The sequence below is a fragment of the Tribolium castaneum genome, chromosome 2 (genome assembly GCF_031307605.1).
Source record: "Tribolium castaneum strain GA2 chromosome 2, icTriCast1.1, whole genome shotgun sequence".
NCBI lineage: Eukaryota > Metazoa > Arthropoda > Insecta > Coleoptera > Tenebrionidae > Tribolium > Tribolium castaneum.
Window position 1 is genome coordinate 7,478,658 of NC_087395.1, and position 18,843 is coordinate 7,497,500.

The following is an 18,843-nucleotide window of genomic DNA, read 5'->3' on the forward strand; positions in this document are numbered from 1 at the left end:
ATTAGTTTTAGACAATTTCTTGCCTAAAAACACAGATCACAGATGATCTCTTGCATAGAAATGAGAAAACGCTCAGATAACACAAAATAAGCATCATTTTTGCTTAGAAAAACTAAGCTTTAATTTAGAAAGAAATTCATTATTATAAGTATTATTATCATTATTATTATTATTATTATTATTATTATTATCATTATTATTATTATTATTATTATTATTATTATTATTATTATTATTAACTTTTGTATAGTAAATGTTTTTATATCAGTTTTAAAACGAGTTATTAATTTTATTCAATTTCTTGCCTAAAAACACAGATCACAGATGATCTCTTGCATAGAAATGAGAAAACGCTCATATAACACACAAAACAAGCTTCATTTTGGCTTAGAAAACTAAGCTTACTTTTATTACTATTATTATTATTTTTATTATTATTATTATTATTATTATTATTATTATTACTATTTTTATTATTATTATTATTATTATTATTATTATTATTATTATTATTATTATTATTAACTTTTGTATACTAAATGTTTTTATACCAGTTTTAAAATGAGTTATTAATTTTAGACAACTTCTTGCCTAAAAACACAGATCACAGATGATTTCTTGCATAGAAATGAGAAAACGCTCATATAACACAAAATAAGCTTTATTTTTGCTTAGAAAACTAAGCTTACTTTTATTACTATTATTATTTTTATTATTATTATTATTATTATTACTATTATTAGTATAATTATTTTTATTATTATTATTATTATTATTGCTATTATTATTATTATTATTATTATTATTATTATTATTATTATTATTATTATTATTATTGTTATTATTATTATTATTATTATTATTAAAAACATATTAAACAGACAGAAAACGTCGTATTCTGACACAAAAAAACGAATTACGTTATAGACTTGACGAGAACGGCGTATCTCGGACTCTTATAGGACTTTTATAGAGTCAAAAAGTATCAGTTTGGATTAAAATAAATTATTTTTGTTGACTCTCAGTCTGAATTGTTCATCAGTTCAAACAAAAACGGCTTATTTTAGACGATCTTTTGCTTTGAACAAGAAAACTTACATCGAACAGACTAAAAACGTATTAATCTGGCATAAAAGAGCAATTTATGTATCACTTTAGATAAAGGCAGCTAATCCTATTCGTTTCATTGCTTAAAATAGACAAAATTGTTAATAAATCTAACAAAAACACTGTATTCTAGCACAAAATACTAATTACATTATAGTTTCGACGAGAATAGCTTATTTGAATTGATTCTAGGCTTCCAAACGAGTAAATTTTTATTAAACAGATGCCAAACATCATGTTTTGTCCTATGAAGACATTTTATATTGCAGTTTGTATTAAAACAAAATATTTTCGTTGATTCTTTGTTAGAAGCAGCAAACCTAACATTAAAGCATCTGAAAACTTTGTATTCGGACACAAACCACCGAATTTTGTATCAGTTTAGAAAAAAACGGTTGATTTTCGACAATATTTTGCTTTGAACAAGAAAACTTATATCAAACTGACTAAAAACGTCTTATTTTAGCACAAAACAAAAGATTTGCGTTATAGTCTTAAAGCTGATTCATGCCACAGTTTGGATAAAAACCAAATATTTTTGTTAATTCATTGTTACAAACAAGAAACCTTACATCAAAGAAACTGAAAACCCCTTATTCAGGCACAGAAATTCGAATTACGTTTCAGTCTGGACAAAAACTGCTTATTTTAGACGATCTTTTGTCTTGAACACGAAAACTTACATTAAAAAGATTAAAAACGTCTTATTCTGGCTGAAAACTGCAAATTATATATTACTCTAGATAAAAGCAATTTATCCTGATTACTCCTTTACTTAGAATAGAGTAAACTTGTATAAAACTTAATGAAAACTTTAAATTTCGTCTCAAAGAAATAATTTACATTATAGTTTTGACCAGCACTGTTTATTTCAAACGAATTTATCATTCGAAACTAATGAACTTTTATGGGGCAGATGCAAAACCACATATTACCATATAAAGCGTTGTTTTAAAGCAAAGTATTTCCTTTTGCAACAAGAAATTTCACGTCAAAGAAACTGAAAACTTCGTATCCATGCATAAATATCGAATTACGTATCAGTTTAAGCAAATACAGCTTATTTTAAACGATTCCTTGCTATAAACAAGAAAAATTTTATCAAGCATATTGAAAACGTCTTATTCTCGAAAATAAGAGCAAATTATGTATCAGTTTTAACAAAAGCGGATTACTCTGTTTGATTCTATGCTGAGAGTTGAGTAAACTACTATAAAACGTAATGAAAACTCTATATTCAAGCTCAAAAGAACAAATTACGTTATAGTTTTGGCAAAAAAAAATATTTCGGACGATTACATACTTCGAAGTAAGCAAACTTTAATTGAACAAGTGCAAAAGCTAATACTTTGCTTTAAAATAACGATTTATGTGGTAATATGGTATTTTGCATCTGTCCTATAAAAGTTTACTCGTTTCGCTCCATTGAATCATTCGAAATAAATTATTTTAACACAACAACAGCGAAAATAATTTGTTTTTGTTTAAACTGTTACATAAGTCGCTTTTATAAAACGAACTAAGACGTTTGGCATTTGTTTAGTGAAAGTTTTCTCGTTTGGGGGCATAAAATCGTTTGAAATTAACAGTTCTGGTCAAAAATATAACGTAAATTATTTCTTTGAGACGAAATTTAAAGTTTTCATTAAGTTTTATACAAGTTTGCTCTATTCTAAGCAAAGGAGTAATCAGGATAAACTGCTTTTATCCAAAGTAATACATAATTTGCAGTTTTGAGCCAGAATAAGACGTTTTTAATCTTTTTAATGTAAGTTTTCGTGTTCAAAAGAAAGAATCGTCTAAAATAAGCAATTTGTGTCTAGACTGAAACGTAATTTGATTTTCTGGGCCTGAATAAGAGGTTTTCAGTTTCTTTGATGTAAGGTTTCTTGTTTGTAACAATGAATAAACGAAAATCATTGGTTTTAATCCAAACTGTGACATAAATCGTTTTTTAAAGGCGAAATCAGACGTTTTGCCTATGTTCAGTGAAAGTATACTGGTTTCAAAGCATAGAATCGTTTGAAATTAACAGTTCTCGTCAAGACTATAACGCAAATCTTTAAAGTGATACAAAGAAATAATTTACGTTATAGTTTTGACCAGAACTGATAATTTCAAACGATTTTATGCCCCCAAACGAGAAAACTTTCAATAAACAGATGCCAAACGTCTTAGTTCGTTTTATAAAAGCGATTTATGTTACAGTTTAAACAAAAACAAATTATTTTCGTTGTTGTTGTGTCAAAATAATTTCTTTCGAATGATTCAATGGAGCGAAACGAGTAAACTTTTATAGGACAGATGCAAAATACCATATTACCACATAAATCGTTATTTTAAAGCAAAGTATTAGCTTTTGCACTTGTTCAATTAAAGTTTGCTTACTTCGAAGTATGTAATCGTCCGAAATATTTTTTTTTTGCCAAAACTATAACGTAATTTGTTCTTTTGAGCTTGAATATAGAGTTTTCATTACGTTTTATAGTAGTTTACTCTACTCTAGTAGATAACGAATGGGGGGACAACACAACACAACCTTGACCTTGAGTTTGACCCCGCCCATTTTCCCTCTCTTTCTTTCAAGGCCACTCGTTCTCTCTCTTACTTTTTCAAGGCCAATCCCTCCCACTTCCCCCACCACTTCAAGGCCAAGGCAATATTGGACCTTGATGTTTTCAAGGCCAAGGTCCCCACTTTTGCAAGGCCAACAACTTCCCTCTTTATTTATCATTCAAGGTCACTGCAGCTAATATATATAGAATTCAATACAAATTCAAAAACAGTATCTAATAAGTATTTCTCAATATTAAAGTAGTAAAAAAATGTGGTATCGTTTTACTTGTGAAGGTGTCATAATAGTGGAAGAAACGTGTTTCCACAACCAGTTAGGACACATATCTTTGGAAGGTGGTTGGGAACGTTTCTTTAATAGAGTGGTTGTGTGTGAACAGTGTAGTACTAAGGACATTTCTATTATTAATCCAGATGGGTGGAATAATTCTTTAAGTATTGACATTACTTGTAATGAAGAAGAATTTAAAGAGTTACTTAGAAAATATGGTTTCCTTTGTCATAAGTGTAAAACTCCGTGCTACACAGCTAGCCAAGTGGATCCGGAAAATGCCCAAAAAATTATAGCTATATACCACTAACTTAAATCAGCATAATGGAAGTTGACAATGGTATGTAATATGAAATTGTATGTACTTGTAGAAATTAAGTTTTAAATGTTTTCAGATCCTTACTGCTACATGCTCTTTTGCCTGTCTCCAAAGGACTGTAGTAACAGAAAATTCTTTTGTTTGAAATGTGTGAAGATTATGGCAGTGAGATTTCACATTTGTCATCTACATGTGACTTCAGTGTTAAACTACAAGTGTTTTTGGTGTAATACAGTAATAGGACAGAATTCTCAGTTGTGTGGAAATAATTTAATAAACAAAATGACTGTTAAAATATGGTATTTTAGTAGAGAGCGACAAATGATGTTTTATGATTCTGATGACTATGATTCTGACGACTCATCAAGTAGCTGTGATAGTGGTATAGAATGTTAGTTAGTTAATAAGAGTAGAAATTAGATATAAACAACTTGTAACCTTAGATTAAATTAGTATCTAGATTGTTCTTTTGGTGTATGGATAAAAGTAAATAAATGAAGTTATATAATAAACAGACTTGTGATTCTCAACATAGTATTGATTCAACTCTGACAAAGAGAGGTTGGGGTCTAATAAATAAATTAATAAATAAATTACCCATTGAATTACATATACCGGGTTATCAGTTTTGTGGCCCTGGAACCAAATTACAAGAACGAATTGCACTTGGACATAGTGGTAGAAATAAATTAGATCAGGCTTGTAAAGAACACGATATATCGTACGCCAACGAAACTAATTTGCAAAAACGACACGAAGCAGATAAGTTATTATTAAGTAAAGCAGTTGAACGTTTAAAAGCAAAAGACGCATCGTTTGGGGAAAAAGCAGCTGCATTAGCAATTGCTGGTATAATGAAAGGCAAAGTAAAATTCGGAATGGGAGCTAAAAGTAAAAAGGGTAAAAAAAAGAAGACAAAAAAACAACGAATTCTAGTTGCTCCTAAATATGGTGGTTTTTTACCATTCCTATTACCACTATTAGGTGCTCTAGGCGCTTTAGGAGGAGGAGCTGCAGGGATAGCGACTGCTGTAAATAAAGCTTCGGTAGATAAAAAAATGTTGGAGGAAACTATGCGACATAATAAAGCAATGGAAATGAGTAGCGGTAAAGGTGTAGGAAAAACTAAAGGGAAAGGTCTTTACATTGGTCCATATAAATGGTATCAGAAAAAAAACTCCCAGTAAAATTACCACGTCACGCCCTCACTAATATTGAAATAATAAAGTTTGCTCGACTATTACAAATTCCAAATTTTAGAGGTGTATATATGCGTAATAAATTACCGAAACTTATACATAAAAATGAAACAGGAATTATAAATTTAGATGAAGAAAAAAATAGTGGAACTCATTGGACAGCATATGTAAAAAATAAAAATAATATATTATACTTTGATAGTATGGGCAATTTAAAACCTCCAACAGAGATTATCAATTATTTCAAAAGTGATAATGATGGTAATAACATTACATACAATTATGATGGATATCAGAAAATGGGTTCATATAATTGTGGACAATTATGTTTAAAGTTTTTATATAGACACACATGCAAATTATAAGTTTAGTCGAATCAAAGATGCTGTTTGTATTAACAGGAAAATCAGCGATACTAAGTGCTGACTTTAATCCACCGATTGATGTTAGTGATGGTGTCTATGAACTGGGTGTTACAAATTTTGAAGTCTACAACAGTATACCGAATATTGATGAAGAAAATAATAAATTCTTTTTCGGGGATGTCGAATTTAAAATACCGACCGGTTGTTATCAATTAACCGATATAAACAACTATTTACAACATGTAATTGAAAAACAATTCAGTAATGACCTCTTATATATTACTGCAAACAATAATACATTACATACACATATCAAAGCAACAAAAGATGTTGACTTTACCAAACCAAATACTATCGGACCAGTGTTGGGATTTAATAGTCAAATAGTTCCGAAAAATGTTGGAAAAGATTCGGACAATATTGCAGACATAATGAAACTTAATTCGATTATGATTGAATGTAATATTACAATTGGAAGTTTTAAAAATGGAGAACCTGTACACATAATTTATCAATTTTTTCCAAACGTTCCACCTGGATTTAAAATAGTACAGTCACCAGATCATGTGATTTACCTACCCATTAGTGTTAAAACTATCAGAAATATTACACTTAAAATAATAGATCAAGATGAAAAGTTGGTCAATTTTCAACAAGAGACTGTAACAGTTGGATTACATTTGCAGAAGAAAGAAGAAAATGGGTATTAGTTTTAGAACTGACTCATATAAAAAGCAACAAAAGTGTAGAAAAACAGTTAGTACGAAACGAACCGTGCAACAATTAAGTAATAAAAATAAACTGTTTCTAAAATCATTAGGATTTGAATTATACACATAAAAAATGTTCGATATTGAGAAGGGTATTGAGTGGGATGAAGGTGTGGTAGGTTACAAATTTCAAAGTCATGAGGCATATACAGCCAGATATGAAAACACGGATGAAATTCGAATTCCTTTACAAGAAGATTTGTGTACACTACCATGTGATAGTTTAATTTTAATTGAGGGACAATTGGTTAAAACCGACGCTACAACCAATAAAACTGTACCAGCAACAGAAACCAAGTTTGTAAATAATGGTGTCGCTTTTTTGTTTAGTGAAATACGGTATGAAGTAAGTGGAGTAACTGTAGATACAAACACAAAGCCAGGTATTACAACAACTATGAAAAATCTGGCATCATTAAATCAAAGTGAAAGTCTGAAATTAACAATGTCTGGTTGGGATCTAAATGAAGAAGCCACTAAACCTATAGATGGATATTTTCAAGCATGTATCCCATTAAATCGACTATTAGGATTTGCAGAAGATTATAAAAATATAATGCTAAACATACCGCAAGAGTTAATATTAATTCGTAGTAATAGTGATGTCAATGCATTAATTTGTACAACAAATGAGAAAGCACGAGTTGTAATTGATAAAATTGCATGGCTAGTTCCACATATTGTGCCCGGTTTAAAGGAAGAGGTTAAATTGACAAAAACCATTGAAAAAGATAAAGAAATTGCAGTACCGTACAGAAGCTGGGAACTTCATTCGCTGCCACTCTTTACAAATACTACAAAGTGTAGTTGGCCTGTGAAAATCTCTACAAAATTTGAAACACCTCGTTATATTATCTTTGGCCTTCAAAGCAATAGAGAAGGACAACTTGATAAAAATATGAGTAAATTTGATAGAGGCGATATAACCAATATGAGAGTATTTCTAAATAATGAACGATATCCGTATGAAAATTTAAATATTTCATATAAAAAACACCATTTCGGTATATTATATGAAATGTTTACAAACTTTAGATCCCGATACTATTATACAGATAAAAAAGAAACACACATTACACCTACACAGTTTTTCGACAGTTATCCACTAATCATAATTGATTGTTCGATGCAAAAAACTGGTTTACAAACACAGTCTATTGCACTGAGAATTGAATTTGATGCAGACACCGGTATAAGTGAGGGAACCACCGCATATGCATTAGTCATTAGTGATCGAGCCTTTACATATACACCGTTGACAAAATCTGTGAAACAAGTCTAAATTAATATTAATAGTGATGGAGAACGAAGTGATTATAGACGTTCAAGGTTACAAAATTGGAAAAAAGTTTATAGTTAAAGAACTGGCTGCTTTAAGAGGAGACAAACTCGCACACTATGTTTTTCAACCCCCTTTCCCTTCACAACTCTTGAATCCTCAAGATGAAAAACAAGTAAAATGGTTAATGAAGAATTATCATTGTATTGACTGGAATATGGGACATATTCCATATTGGAAACACGTACAAGTTATAAACAATGTGTTGAAGGATGTTGACAAAATTTACGTAAAAGGAAAAGAAAAAGCCGAATTTTTGAAAAAACATACACATAAACAGGTTATTGAATTTCCACAACAACCAACATTACACGCCGATAAAGTTAAATGCATGTACCATCTGAACGATAACGCATATTGCAGTCTACATAATGTATTTTTTTTAAAACAAACATTTCGTTAAAAGTGTACAAAACATTGTGTAAATAATCTCAACTCATCAGTCTATTAGTAATCATGGATCAAGAGAGTTGGATAACGTGTCGTAATAATCCAGGACATCGCCTGAAAGTAAAACATCTTCGACGACATTTACGAAGATGTCTTCCACATCGTGAATATTCTTGGAGGAGTTTTGATTGCGGAAATGGGAATTATTTTGATTCAACTTTATCCCATAATACTAATAATGATTATCAACAATCATCGAGAAGCAACTTTGAAAATACAAACTCTTCAAAAAATATTTTTTGTAATGATATGGAATATTAATTGAATTAATTAATTGTAGTATTTATAAATAAATGTTATAAATTTATAAACATTTGTATTTTTTTCATAATATTTACCACTCCCTTACACTTTCAATAATCCTTATACACCACCCAAAAAAATTCATTTTATTTATAAAAAAAGAGTTGATTATTGCAGTGGATATGAGTGATTTTTCTCATTTTTTCAATAAATTAAACAGGTTAACGATGTCCTTGAAACAGGCGGTTACACTCCATCCTGTCTACATAGGTCTTCTTTTTACATTTTTTTGTGTCTATATGTTAACCTTGATGGAATACACCAATGTAGTTGCAGTAAGTGCATACAAAGAAGTTGACCTTGACGGGAGCTTTTAACAATTTATAAATGTGCAGAGAGTGAATGCAGAAATTCATTCTGTGTTGTACAGGTAGTCTGTGTACGAAATAATGTGTTCAAATTATTTTGCTAATTTTAAACCGTGCACTCATGGTGACGAGTGTTGTCAGTGTCCCGGTCCCTCAACTAGGACAACTGTAAGTAACCAGTCATCAAAGTTATTATTTAAAGTATTGAAGGGAAAAGTTGCAAATCCCTATCAAAACCGTAGTGGTTTTAATAGGGATAAACCTAGAATCAATATCGTTTCTGATGTAATTATTAGACCTGCTTATTCAAAATTAATCAAAAATGATGAGACACAATTTGAACAATTTGCCAAGTCGTCTTTAAGTCAATCTTTGAGGGAAGATTGTTTTGAAGAGGATGAGATTGAATGTAGTCAGTTAAGTGTGAAAGAGAAGCAATTAGCTAATCACGCTGTTGCTAATATTGTTCAAATCGTTGATGAGGATGATGATGATTCTATGGTTATTCCTTTATCACAACCTGATAGTGAATTATCGTTTTCTTTACCATTCACGCAATACCTGGCTCAACATGGTATTGAAAATGATTATTCGGACGACATCTCGTTGACCTTAATAGACCAGTTTATTAATGACGACGAGGCGGTGTCCAATCCGGTTGTGGATGAAGGAACTTGTCCCATCAATAATTCGATTACCGATGAGTTAAATGTATTTGATAATGATATGGTGGTGGTGGTGGAAGAACCCCCAATCTCTCCCAGTCCACCACTACCACCACAAAGCCCCTTCGTTGAGCCAGTGTTTACCCGCCCCGTTACACCAACATCTCCTGAAGCGGCACCCGCGATATTAACTCAACCCCCTATGATAATATCGCAGGACATCATTGACGCTTTATCGGAGCCTTGGGTTGAGGTGGAAAACATTATCAATGGTAACGTTGAACATCCCCCTCAACCCAATTCACCGATTATTGAGGAAAATGATGTTCTGCCAGAGAGATTGGTGGTGGTAGAGGCCGAAAATAACATCATTCGGTCACCACAACCATCACCACCACCGTCACCCATAATATTATCACAGGGCGTCAATGACATGCAACAACCATCTGTCATTGACGCACTGGCAGAGCCGTGGGTTGAAGAGAGGAGGCAGGGTGAAGAGATGGATGTTGAAAATGACATCATTCAACCCTCTCAATTGTCACCCATTCTAGGGCAAATAAATAATAGGATTGAGAATAGGGTGGAGGGTGGAGACGATGACGACGACGAAGACATCATTCCACCCACTCCCCCTCACTCACGATCAAGGAGGCGTCGGCGCCCTAGAAAGCCTCGTAGACGTTCGCGAAAGTCGCCATTAATATTAATTATTAATAATTATAATATTAATATTAATATTAATGATGTTAATATTAATAATTAATATTAATAAATCCTATTTCCATCCCACACTCATATCAAGTACATTTAATTCGGACGCGATTTTCCAAATTTTAACATCATACTACCTACAACACGATGGCAAGCATGCTGCTCCTCCTCGAGGTCTTGCTGGATACCTATCTCTGAACACAAAAAAATATATATTTATATAGTATAAATAAAAGTCATTCAAAGATAGTAACAGAAGGCAGCAAATTTATAATTAAACTTTGTTAGTAACCTGTTTAATTTATTGATTTATATTTTCATAAGAAAATGCATCACTGTGAAAACTGTAATAAACAATTTACAACCCGTCAATCACGACTACGCCACGAAAAGCTCTATTGTCAAATGGTCAAAAAACAGGAAAATGGAGGACCGGCCGCCAAAAAACAGAAAATATGTCATTCAACTGGTAAGTTTTAACTAATAGGTACTCTATTTTTCAATAATTTTTCTTTTCTAGCTAGCAACAATTATATGTGCGTTACATGTAATCAAGAAATTGCTCCAAAGCTTATTACGGCCCATGAGAGAAGTAGACAGCATAGAAATAATTGTCAAAGTACTCCCTTGGAGGATGGGGTGTTTGCACTCAGCAGTGCATTTAAATCACGCATCGCTTCATATAGGATTTGTGATGAGGGCCATTATATCGATTTAAATGAATTTATGGATAAAATTCACAATAAATTACTTAGACTTATTGTTTCACAAATTGAAAAATTTAGTACAATCAAAATAAATTTGGAATTATTTGGATTGTATACCATTGAGTCAAAAAATATATTTGATGTAAAATCTTTCAATACTACTAACAGAATTGTTACTTTAGGCACGAATATTAGGAATATGTTGCATGACTTTCAAGAAGTTATTAGTCAAAAAATGATGGATTTTTTGGAACGAGATTCAGGTAGTTATATATTGTAAAAATCTTTATAATACAATTATTTTTTTGCTTCTTTGTTTTAGGCTGGACACTTGTAAAAATCTTACATTTAGAATTAAATGTAAACTATTACAATCCATTGAAAGCGTCATCGTATATCCCACTACCGCCAAGCGTGAAAATGAAGAGGGCAATAGTTAATGTTCAAAATCAGGATATTCATTGTTTTGGTTGGAGTGTCGTAGCAGCAGTGTGTCTACCTATGGGACCAGAACATTTACCCAGTTCATATCCACATTGGTCGACACTTTTTAATTTCCAAGGTATTGAATTTCCTGTAAAACTGGATAGTATTGCAAAATTTGAAAGTCAAAATAATGTCTCTATTAATGTTTACGGACTTGAATTACTTTATGTAAACAATAAGGTAAAATTTGAAATTGTGGGACCATTATATTTTACAAACTTTAAGAAACCGGTACACATAAATTTATTATTGTTGAGTGATAACGATGGTAATCAACATTACTGTACAATAACTAATTTGCCACGTTTAGTATCTTCCCAACTCTCAAAACATCATCATTCAAAATTTTTCTGTGATGGATGTCTACAATATTTCACAACCCAAGCTTTATTAGATAGACATTCTTCGACTGATTGTGGAAAACTTTATGCTAGAATCCCAAATAATGAATTAATAACAAATAGATTTGGTTATAATGTTCCCGCTAATGTATTAGAATTTCAAAATTATCATCATAAAATGACTATCCCATTTATTGTTTATGCTGATTTCGAATGTTTATTGAAACCTATGAGTACAGTTGCACCAAATCCAAATCAATCATTTTCTATAAAAACTTTTCTCCATCAACCATATTCATGTGCATATTACATTAAATGTTCATATAACGATCAATTATCTAAATTCCAAAGTTTTCGAGGACAGTCATCTGTGGTTGACTTTATTACAGCATTAGAAATAGATTTGAAAGAGATTTATACAAAGTATTTAAGTATTGTACAACCAATGCTACCATTAACTATTCAAGAAGAGTTTGATTATCTTACGGCAACGGAATGTCATATTTGTCAAAAACCTTTTCAACAGAATGATATTAAAGTAAAAGATCACTGTCATTTAACGGGTCGTTATAGGTCCGCCGCGCACAGTAATTGTAACTTGAATTTTCAAATTCCAAATTTTATTCCGATAGTATTTCATAATTTAACAAATTATGATAGTCACTTATTCATTAAAGAGTTGGCCCTTGAAGAAAGTGAAATTAATATTCTTGGTAAAACTAAAGAGAAATATATTACATTTTCAAAAAAAATTTGTGTAGGCGAATATCTAAATTCAAACAATCGAATAGTCAAAGAGCACTTACACTTGCGTTTTATAGATAGTTTTCAGTTTTTGGCATGTTCATTAGAAAAACTGGCAGCAGCCTTGGATGATGCTCAATGTATGGAAGTAAAACGATACTTTCCCGTTGACAGAGAATTTCAGTTAATTAGACAGAAAGGGGTTTTTCCATATTCATTTATCGATGATTTTTCTAAATTAGATCTCACGGAATTACCACAAAAAATTGATTTTTACGATAAACTTCGCGATGAGCATATTTCTGAAGATGATTATCAACGAGCTAATACCGTATGGAATACATTCCATTGTCAGACTCTAGGCGAATATTCTGATCTCTATTTAAAAAGTGATATTTTGCTATTAGCTGATGTCTTTGAGAATTTTCGAAACATGTGCCTTAAGCATTATGAACTTGATCCAGCACATTACGTGACAGCACCATCTCTTAGTTGGAATGCTATGCTTAAATTTACCCATGTAAAATTAGAATTATTGACTGATATAGATATGTTGCATTTTTTCAAAAAAGGGATTCGTGGGGGAGTTAGTACATGTGTTAAACGAGCGGCTCAAGCAAATAATAAATTTCTTCCAAATTATGACCCTTCGAAACCGACATCATACATTTTATACCTCGATGCAACAAATCTCTATGGTTGGGCTATGAGTGAAGTACTCCCTTTAGGTGGATTTACTTGGCTAACGCAAGACGAAATTAATTCACTTAGTATTATGGATTTGACTGATACCACACCTGAAGGTTATGTCCTTGAAGTAGATATCTCTTATCCTCATCATTTACACAACTCTCATAATGATATGCCATTTCTACCTGAAAATTTAATTCCACCAAACGGAAAATGTGCTAAACTCATTCCAAATCTATGTGCTAAAACAAACTACATAATACACTATCGAAATTTAAAACAAGCTCTACAAAATGGACTAGAATTGACAAAAATTCATAGAGTACTAAAATTCAATCAATCGTCATGGCTCAAACCATATATTGATTTAAATACGAAATTACGAAATCAAACTAAAAATAAGTTTGAAAAAGATTTATTTAAACTCATGAATAATAGTGTGTATGGAAAAACCATGGAAAATGTCGATAATCGGGTAGATATTAAACTGGCTACACATTGGAAAAAGAACGGTCACAAGTATGGAGCAGAGACATGGATAGCCAAACCACAATTTAAAAATTGTTCTATTTTTACTGAAAATTTAGTTGCAATAGAAATGAATAAAGTTCAAGTAACGTATGATAAACCTATTTATGTAGGATTCAGTATATTGGAAATTTCAAAAACTTTAATGTATGACTTTTTTTATAATTTCCTTAAAGTTAAGTATGGAAATAATGTACAGCTTTTGTATACGGATACGGATTCATTAATTTTAGAAATTTATACGGAAAACGTATATAATGATATTAAGCAGAATATTGATCGGTTTGATACTTCAAATTATCCCGAGAATAATATTCATGGTATTCCTAAAACTGTGTCTGTTATCGGTAAAATGAAAGATGAGTATGCTGGTGTACCAATTGTACTACTTTATGGCACCGGTGCCAAAGCATATTGTGTGCAAACAGTGAATGATTTAATTAAAAAGGCTAAAGGTGTAAGTAAACATGTAATTGATAAATCTCTAACACTGTTACAATATCGAGCAATTGCAACAAATCCTTCATCTTCATCAGTTTTCTGTGTTATGAACGTTTTCAAATCTTATTTACATAATATGTATACCGAATTAAGGAATAAAATAGCACTGTCTAATTTCGATGATAAACGATACATTTTAGGTAATTCAATTGATACATTAGCCTGGGGACATTACGATATTGATAGAGATCGAAATTTAGATTCTCTAATTAGAGAATTGCAAAAATATGTGGAACCCACTGATTGAATTTTACCTTATTGTAGATATGTAACGATATGTAACCATTTATTTATACTACATAGTTATTATTATTATGTATTTATAATTGATGTAATGTGTAAAGTATTTTTATTTGTATTTTGTAAGTCAACAATGAAACTTGTGCAACAAAAAGATTTATTAAAAATTTCTAATCACGACTATTCAGTTTGTGTACCCTATCAACAGTTTCCTAAACATAATACTTTATTCAATAATAGTGTAAAAAGAGGACTAGTGGTTGGACGTTCTGGATGTGGAAAAACAAATGTGATATTAAGTCTCTTGCTGCATCCAAATGGATTACGCTTCACAGACATTTACTTATTTTCAAAAACGCTACAACAACCAAAATATCAATTTTTAAAATCGGTTCTGGCACCTCTCGATAAAGTCGGTTACTATGAATATGAAGATGGTGCCGAAATTCCTCCTCCTAAAGAAATCAAACCCTATTCCGTAATAATATTTGATGATGTAGTCACTTGTAACCAAAATATAATACGTGATTATTTTTGCTTTGGTAGGCATTATAATATTGATTGTATATTTATTAGCCAAACGTATTCTTCCATTCAGAAACAATTAATTCGTGATAATGCTAATTTCATAATTATCTTTCCTCAAGATGTATTAAATTTAAAACATATTTTTAATGATCACGTTGGTACAGATATGTCATTTGAAACCTTTCAGAAAATGTGTTCACAGTGTTGGCAAAAACCGTATGGATTTGTTACTATTGATAAGGATGCTGAACAAGACAATGGGCGTTATCGTAACGGTTTTGATCAGTTCATTAAAATATAAATGTAAATGTTTGACAAAAGATTTATTTATTAGTCGACGATCGACATGGATAAACGTTTAGCTTTAGAGCTGGATAAGGCAAGACGACACGTTAAACAAAAAGTACGATCATTATCTTCACACATTGCAAGTTCGCAAAGACGTTTCGCAACCCACATTCAACCTCTAACCGATCCAATAAAAAGTTTAATTTCTGAAATTAAACATGAACGCGAAGTTGTCCCAAAACAGGAAAAAATATCAATTCATCATGAGATCAAGCAACCGGAGGCGAAGCGACTTTTTGAGTCAACGACTACAAGCCGTAGTACTACATCGCTCGATCCACGATTCAGTTTAATGCGACAACATGCGGCTGCTAGCACACCCAAAGAGGAGGGAGAGTCACTCAGGAACGTGACCATTGGAAAGTTGCAAGAAACATTAATAAATTTGTCAAAAACCGATGCATTTCGCCATTTTCTTAAACAATGGACCGGTTTACCTCGACAGTACATTGAAGATATGATTATTGACACAGAAAACAAATTTGATCATCAATATGGTGTGAGACATGGAACCGAGGCAAATAAATTTTTTATTGGCAATTCTGAAATTGATTTCAAAGACGATCATGTAATCGTTCAAAATGTAGCTTATCCTGATACACCTGGATTGTATGAATTATTATTTAAAAAAAATCCAACTAATTATACTCAATCAGATTTAGAAACTTATCGAAATATTGTCATTCGAACCAATGCAGACAGAAAAAACTATAAACCAAATGCACAAATTCTGGGTAATGTAGGGAACAAATATAAAACAATTATTCGACATTTTTCGAGACAGCCACTACCGCTTCAGGAACACCGTGCATCTCAGTCGCCGCCATTTTACAGTGATACTGAAGAAAGCCTTGATACCGATCAAGGTCAATCGACTCCTGTCCAGCAACGAAGCCGCAGTAGTAGTCTTTCAATTCTCGTACCACCACCAGCACGTAAACAGTATCCGCGACTTCGCAACATACCTGCAATACAACGATTGCAGGCTCAAGGTCATGAACAATCAACTCCGACAAGTAGTATCCAACCAATATCAAAAAGAGTTAAGGGTGGTGGTATTCTTCGCACATTGGCTTTAACAGATAAAAATTTAGAATTTGTTCCCTACAAAAATCCCAACACACTCGTAAATAGACTACGTCTTTTATTATCATCGACAGTAGCTGGTAATAATAATCATATGAATGAAATCAATCGCATCATAACAGAATTGCGTGAATCGAAAATAATTCGTTAATAATTTAGAGACGACTTGTATATATTGCAAACACATTATATTTTATAGTTAGTATTTCTACATACTTTATTCATTCAATAGACAAGAATATGACATTAGATAAATTTGGTGAACACATTAGTGAACACAGAATTCGGACAACTTTACAACGTGTCAAATCTTTCTCATATACCACAATCTCACTCTTTGGGACACTGGATCCAGCTAAAAAACTTTTTGTATTATTTAATATTGGTACGAATTATATTTTCCCATTAAAAGAAGCAACGATTACGTCTGTACATGGTAGTCCATCGAGCGGGTGGATTGCATTAATTAATTCGAAACAAACTACGAATTTAATTGGTCAAATTTTACGTGAAGGTGACAAACTATCATTTAAATATGGACCCAAAACATCAGAAGCTAAACCGATATATATAGAAATAGTTTTAAAAGTACCAATCCACCATGAAGCGTAGTGATTTAAATATTAAGCGTCAAGTTGTTAATGAACTACATGCACCGGCGAGAGTGAACTTTAAAAGACGACGTGTGATAGTGAAAGGTTTAAATGATTTATTGCAACTCGATCTGGTTGAAATGATACCATATTCACGCGTCAATAAAGGCTTTAAGTATATCTTAATGGTTATCAATGTTTTTTCTAAATTTGTATGGGCTGTTCCATTAAAGAATAAGTCGGCTTTAAGTGTTGTAAATGCAATGAGTGAAATTTTAAAAACTCGACGTAACGTTCCTAAAAACATTCAAACAGATCTGGGAAAGGAGTTTTACAATAAACATTTTCAACAATTAATGAATAAATACAAAATTAATCACTACAGTTCTTATTCGAATTTAAAAAGTAGTGTCGTCGAGCGCGTGAATCGAACAATCAAGGGAATGATGTATAAAGAATTTTCGGTGCAAGGTCACTACAACTGGATAAACATTTTACCTGACATAATAAAAAAATACAATAATACCAGACATAGGACTACTGGTTTAAAACCGATTTCAATAAATAAGAAAAACGAACGCAAAGTTTTGGATCAAGTTTATAGTCATCTTAAAACAATGGACATTTATAAACCCAAATTTAAAGTTGGTGATTTTGTTCGAATTAGTAAACATCGACATCTTTTTAAGAAAGGGTACACCCCAAATTGGAGTAATGAAGTATTTACAGTTTCGAAGGTTCAAAATACTAATCCTAGAACTTATTTGCTACAAGATGTTTCTGGAGAAACAATACGAGGAGGTTTCTACACTGAAGAATTACAAAAAGTTAAATATCCGAATGTATATCTCGTTGAGAAAGTTTTACGAAAGAAAGGTAACCGTTTATTCGTCAAGTGGAGTGGAATGGATAAAACTCATAACTCTTGGATTAATTCATCGGATATTACATAGATAATTATTATTATTATGAATTGTTTTTTTAATAAAATAAACTATAAGGAATCGATTAAAACACTTTATTTCATCAATATTATAGGTAGTACATTAAATATCCTTAAATCTATTATAAATCCTCCATATTATTCTACCACTTATTTAATTATAAACTAATTAAATCAAGACGCCTCTTGAAACCTTTAGTTTACCTCGCCTTTGGCGCGCGCCCGACACTGATCAAGGTTAACAAGTCTGCATCACATTACCTATGCACATAAATAATATATGAATACAAATACTATAAAAAATAAAACTACAACAATGCTATTTTTAGTAACTAATTTGAATTTCTGAATTGTAGTTTTGTCTGTGGAAAGCAATTTCACATATCCACATTTTGGAGAATGTTTTTTATGCTCCATAAACGCATCATCACTTTTTTCCCATCGTGAAATTATTACTCCACAAACAAAACACTGGGTACAATCAGATATTTGAATATAAAACAGTCCCGCTTTTGCTAAACTCCATGGAGATGGGTATGAATGTACCCAGTTCTTATATGATAACAGTCTTTTATCAAAACACTCGTATAAACTTTTTTCATATTGTCCATCGTCTAGACACATGATTTTTTATTTATTTTAAGAAACTATCACTTGCACAAAACGCACACTACTTCACACACATAAGTCTTCTTTCCGATAATTTCATCCTACTCTTCGGCAC

At 31.6% G+C, this 18,843-nt stretch overlaps 3 long non-coding RNA genes across 3 annotated transcripts in view; 2 read left to right on the forward strand and 1 right to left on the reverse strand.

Annotated features, from left to right (window-relative positions):
* The first annotated feature begins 3,618 nt into the window (after positions 1-3,618).
* LOC107399058 (uncharacterized) lies at positions 3,619-4,783 on the forward strand. Its single transcript, XR_010333050.1, has 2 exons — positions 3,619-4,292; positions 4,348-4,783. It is a non-coding gene; the product is annotated as an uncharacterized LOC107399058 (long non-coding RNA).
* A 5,762-nt stretch (positions 4,784-10,545) lies between these two features.
* LOC135265400 (uncharacterized) lies at positions 10,546-14,801 on the forward strand. Its single transcript, XR_010333051.1, has 2 exons — positions 10,546-10,853; positions 10,905-14,801. It is a non-coding gene; the product is annotated as an uncharacterized LOC135265400 (long non-coding RNA).
* Positions 14,802-18,180: 3,379 nt separating this feature from the next.
* LOC135265457 (uncharacterized) overlaps positions 18,181-18,843 on the reverse strand; it is a 1,124-nt gene continuing 461 nt past the window's right edge. The window contains exon 2 of the long non-coding RNA XR_010333132.1: positions 18,181-18,843. This exon is cut by the window's right edge and continues 9 nt beyond it. This is a non-coding gene — a long non-coding RNA (uncharacterized LOC135265457).